The sequence below is a fragment of the Dipodomys merriami genome, unplaced genomic scaffold (genome assembly GCF_024711535.1).
Source record: "Dipodomys merriami isolate MVZ:Mamm:240054 unplaced genomic scaffold, mDipMer1.0.p SCAF_1, whole genome shotgun sequence".
Lineage (NCBI taxonomy): Eukaryota > Metazoa > Chordata > Mammalia > Rodentia > Heteromyidae > Dipodomys > Dipodomys merriami.
The window spans coordinates 4,293,881-4,299,459 of record NW_027202270.1 but is presented as its reverse complement, the minus strand read 5'-3'; the positions used below and the strand labels follow the sequence as shown (position 1 = coordinate 4,299,459).

Here is a 5,579-nt window from a genome sequence, read left to right as displayed (position 1 = left end):
AGCCCTATGCTACTCTGTCCCACCCCGCCCAGAGCAAAAGTGCTCTCTGATGCATTTATGGCCCTTCTGGGCCTGATTGCTCCCCCCTCCCCCCCACCCCCACCCCTCCCCCGCCCCCACCCCGTCTTGCCAGCCTCTCTGGGGCTTGAGTGAGCACCAACCAATGGGCACGCTGTGAGGAAAGGCAAGCCGCCTGGGGGGAGGGGCGTGAAGGGAGGGCTAGCTTGCAGCATGACTCCTTTTCAGCTTGAATCTGGTGGAAATGACACAGCTGTGTTCCTGCTGCTGCCGCCTTCGGAGCACTTTGATCTGCACAAATCCAGGCTGTAGAAGGGGAAGCTGCTCCTTCCAATCAATGATTAGTGAATCCACTGCAATTTGTGTTAGATCTGTTCCCTTTAACGATGCCACTTGAAGCCATGGTGAGGGAAAAGCACGGGTTACATGGTATCACCTCTAGATATGGTTGATGGACTGGCACCTTTCGTCTCTTTCTACTTGTTTTCCAGAGTTAATAGAAATCTGCACACGAAGGAAGGAGAGCAGGAGGACAGAAGGACAGCACACGAGGCCCAAGCTCTCCCTCGTCAAGGCCATCATTACCAAGCATCAGCAAAGCACATGGGAGTACACAGCTTAGCCCGAGACCTCTCAAAATGGTGATACAGAGATTCTCATCAACTCAAAGCAAGTGAGGCTCAAGCTCCTGCATGCGTGTCACGCGACGTCGAGAGCGGCCTTGCCCCGCTCCTCTTAGGACTTCCTTGAGAAGAATTCTTGCTGTTCCTCCAGCAGCAGAGATCCTCTCTCCCGAGTCAGAACATCTCACCTTGCAGAGCCCTGACTGGCAGGGAAGGGAGCTAGAGCGAATCCTTGCGAGGATGTCCTGTTGGTCCTGGCTTCTGAGAAGCTACTGGCATGTCAGGCAGGATTGGGGGTCCTGGAGGGTTAGTGGAGGGACATGTGTGAAGGGGTGGGGTGGGGAAAACGGGGAGCCTTGGCCAGCCCAGCTCTGATTCTGGAGAAGGAAGCAGACATAGGAAGGAGGTCTCAGCCAGCAGCTCAGTTCGCAGCCCCGGGGAGAGAAGTGTCCTATGAAAGGTTAAGAGAGATAGGAAGCAGGGCTGAGGAGGAAAAGGGAGCCGGAGCTATGGAAGCAAGGTGAGCCCGTGGCATTGGGGTGAGATGGGTTCAGAGAGCAAAATGCAGATCTGGTAAAGATTTGTAGGACAGACGGGACTGGGTTCCTGTGTCTGGGACCAGCCTGGCTCAGTCCTAAAGCTAAGGTTGACTCTGGAGCTGCTGGGGGCCGAGGGCTGTCAGCATGCCGTGCCCTTGAGTTAGAGGGCACATCCTTTCTGGAAAGACGTTCAGGAGAACCACATTTAGCATTATAATAGAACCTGTTTCTATTTTATTGCTAGCATGAAGTTAAATGGCTGCTTATTTTCTTCATGACTAACAAAAGAAGGGTGAATATATTTAAAGCCTATTCATAAGCCTTTATATTGTTTAGGAGAGTTCCCTCAGAGTGAAATTCCAGGGTCAAAATACAATCATTTTTAAGCTCCAATCCTTTTTCTTTTTTTTTTTAACACCATATGAACCATCTTGTGCTACACTCAACAACATCCAGGCATGGTTAGCAAGTTGAGCAAGATGAGGCTGGAGCAGTGGAGATGAAAGGAAAACCAATGAGCCTTGCTTCATTGCAACTTGAGCGGACCTGTGAGGAGTAGAAGGTTGGATGTATTTTTCTCCATGTTGTTAAGCCAGTTGTGGTTCTGCCCCGACTTGATGAGTCTCTGTGTCTTCTAACAGGAGATGATGAACACAGCACTGGTCCAGGAAGGAGTTCCCTGCAGAATGTCCTGGGAAACCCAGAAGACTGGGAGAGCGGTCCCAAACTCAGGAAGGCTTGGCCCCAGTCAAACAAGAAGGAAAGGAAGGTTCAACCGCAGCATTGTAGACTACAGGCATCCAGAAAGGCCTTGTGTTCTGGGACCCACATTGTCCATCAGAGGAGCCCCACATCCCCCAGGAGTCACCTGCCTCAGTTTCCTGCCATGCTCTGCTGTGGGTTGGGGATAACCAATGAAGGCGTAGCCTCACTGTGAACCTGATGGAGATCAGAGCCAGCCGTATCACCTTGCTAGCTGGAGATCTGACATGTTTTCTTTTGGTTGTTGTTTTGTTCATTTGCTTGGTTTTTGATGATCCTGGGGCTTGAACTCAGGGCCTGAATACTGTCTCTGAGTATCTTTATGCTCAAGGCTAGCACTCTACCACTTGAGCCACACAGCTATTTCTGGATTTTTTTTTGAGTAGTTTATTGGAAATAAGAGTCTCGAGGACTTTTCTGTCCAAGCTGGCTCTAGGCCCTGATCCTCAGATCTCAGCCTCCTGAGTAGCAAGGATTACAGACATAAACCACCAGTGCCCTGTTGACACTTTCTAATTTTTTATGCAGATATTAATGTAATCAATTTTACCCATTTCACTTTCTCTTTATAAATATTTCAGTACTGATAAATAAACCCACTGAATCTTTATGTTTAGAACTTCTTTTAACTTAGCGTTTAAGGTTGGTTATGATTTCTATGTGTGTGAGAGAGATCCTGTGCATGGGTGCACACTAACACTGGGGCTGGTACTCAGGGCCTAGGTACTGTCCCTGAGCGCTTATACTCAAGGATAACACACAACCACTTGAACCACAGTTTTATTTCCACTTTTAAGTGGGTCACTAGAAATAAGAGTCTCAGAGACTTTGCTGCCTAGTCTGGCTTGAACCATTGATCCTCAGATCTCGGCCTCCTGAGTAGCTAGGATTACAGATGTGAGCTACCCACTGGCTCCTGGCACAATTTGTTTCAAAATTCCACCACTAGCGATTTTCCCTGTTAATCAAAAAGTTCTTCCCTGCTTTTCCCAATACAAATTGCAATTTTTGTCAAATACTATGTCCTCTCAACTAAATTTGCCTGATGTACACTGTGTGTTGGCCTGTTATTTTCCCAACGCACAGCGATTCTTCCCTGAGCCCTGGTGAGCACCCATACGCAGATCCCAGCCCTCCTTCACATGATTGTCCTGGGCTTCCACTGGAGGCTGTGGGTGAGGAGGGAATCATAGATCTGGCCAGCTCAGGCCTTCAGCCTAGTTTTCACAAGAGAAAAGCTGATAGATTATTGTCCACATGTCTGAATCCTGTGCCTGGCATCCTACTGCTTTGGGATTTAGTAATGAGACAAATTGATAAGGGGGCTGGCAAGGATTGCCCTTTGGGATTCACAAGCTGAGGAAGGAAGCAAGCAGTCTGCCCAGGACAGTGACCTCAGCCTTGCTGCTCCCAGAAGCCCAGGATTTTACCTCTGCTGGAGCATGTGAGGAAAAGAAGGTGATCTGTTACAGAGAAGGTCTTCTTTGCCACTTTCCCAGGAGGAGACTTCCTTCAAACATGTGAATGGCTGGGGCTGTGGTCACAGGCACCTGGCTCACTCAGCACCAATGAAGCAAGGATTCCAGGCTCCCCCCGGCCGGCCTGCCTCTCAGCCTGTGAGCACCATCTCCGTGGCCTGTGGAGGCGTGGCTGGGATTGTGTTCCTGGAGCGACTCAGCACAGCCCTGGCACAGGCTTCTGATCACATTGCAGGGCCTCTGGGGGTCAGACGTGATGTAAACCAGTTCCCAGGACAGAGTGCATTTTCATCCCAGGGCACATATGGTCACAGGATGAATTTGATTAATGCACTGCTCTGCACTGTAGCAAAGCCACCTCAGGGGAAGATTGAATTCTCATCAGAGTAGCAGTGGCTGAAATAAAGGGGAATCTCCTGGAAGTTGGGGTAGGGGTGACGAATGGCTCCTCTCTCTGAGGGGTCTAGGCACATAGCCCTGGTGGATCCCAAAAGGCTGAGGGCAACAAATGCACAGGGTGACTATTAATTTTCCTGAGGAGAAATGTATTGGTCAGTGAGGGATGAGTTGTGCTGTGGTAACAAATAAGTAAAACGTCCCTGGGGCACAAAGCAAAAATGAATGACCCCCCTCTTATAGGCCTCTGCCAAGGATTCACACACAGGACACAGACCTCCTTGTCTCAAGAAAGTCAGTTGGCCACATTGACTTCAAATGTGCTGTGTGTGTATGTGTGTGTGTGTGTGTGTGTGTGTGTGTGTGTGTGTGTGTGTGCGCGCGCGCGCGTGTGTGTGTGTGTGTGTGCATGCCTATATATATATGTATATGTATTGTGCATGCATGTATGAATGCATGTGTGCATGCATGTATGACCCCAGTTTTCTCTCCCAAAACACAAGGAGGTCTGGGAGATCCTCCACTGGCTTTGTTCCCAGTTCACTCCCATCTATACACACCTCTCTGATAGTAGGGATGTCTGAACTCTGCTTCAGTGAGCACACTGGTCCAAGGCAGGGATCCACTGGCAGACCCCAGCCCTCCTCTGTATGAGTCAGCTCATGGGGGCGAGGCTGGCACAAAGCCCAGGGGTTCTAAATCCAAACAACACGCAGTACCCGGTTATCTCTCAAACAACAGACATATAAGGAAAGACTCTTCTCAGCTTTAAAACTTAATCTCTATAGCTCTTGTGTCTTATTTCTCAATAGGTTTTCAATTCATATGAGACTGAGGACTTGTGAGTAATTAGCACTCTAAACTCTTATTTTCCCAAGGCCATTTCGGTTTCTTCCTTATTTATTTGTGCTGGTACTGAGGCTTGAACTCCAAGCCTGGGCACAGTCCCTTAGCTTATCTGCTCAATATTGGTGCTCTTCCACTTGAGCCATAGCTTCACTTTCAGCTTTTTAGTAGCTGCTTGGAGATAAGAGTGTCACAGATTTCCCTGCCTGGGCTGGCTTCCAACTAACATCCCCAGATCTCAGCCTCCTGAGTAGCTAGGATTACAGGTGTCAGCCATCACACCCACCCTGTTTTTCCTATTTTTGTCTTGTTGTAGAAGGTTTTCATTTGTTCCTCTGTTATAAAAGAGAGCTTAGCTGGGTACCTTATTTTTGATTGGTAGTGGTTTATCTTTAAGGTGTGGCATACCTCATTCCAGACTCTTCTTTTTTCAACTGAGAAATCTGTAGTTGTTCTGACTGGTTTACCTTTATTAGAGTGAGGATCCTTTCCTTGGTTTCTATTGATCCTGTGTGGATTGCAATGTAGCAGTAGTATACTCTGTTCTGGTCTGGTGTTGGGGCGGGGGGGGGGGGGTTCTAAAGGCTTCTTGTATCTGAATGGGCCTATCATTTTGATGTTTGGGGAGTTCTCTGCTAGAATTCCTTTAAATATATGTCCTATCCCTTTAGCTTCCTTCTCTTATCCTTCCTCAGTACCTATTGGCCTTATATTAGGTTATCAGATTGAGTCTTGAGCTCCTATAAGGACCTTTCTTGTTTGTTGGATTTTTTCTGAATAATTGTCTGTTCTTTCCCTATAATATCTAGACTATCCTCAATTCCAGAGACTCTTTGTCTTCTACATTGTCTGATCTGCTGTCAAGACTATCTACTTTGTTTTTTATCTCCTCCCTTCTAGTGGATCATTTCTGATGG

The 5,579-nt window shown here is 48.0% G+C and overlaps 1 long non-coding RNA gene across 1 annotated transcript; it reads left to right on the top strand.

Annotated features, from left to right (window-relative positions):
- The first annotated feature begins 334 nt into the window (after positions 1-334).
- Positions 335-2,532, top strand: LOC138825645 (uncharacterized). Its single transcript, XR_011371488.1, has 3 exons — positions 335-422; positions 510-691; positions 1,637-2,532. It is a non-coding gene; the product is annotated as an uncharacterized lncRNA (long non-coding RNA).
- The last annotated feature ends 3,047 nt before the right edge of the window (positions 2,533-5,579 follow it).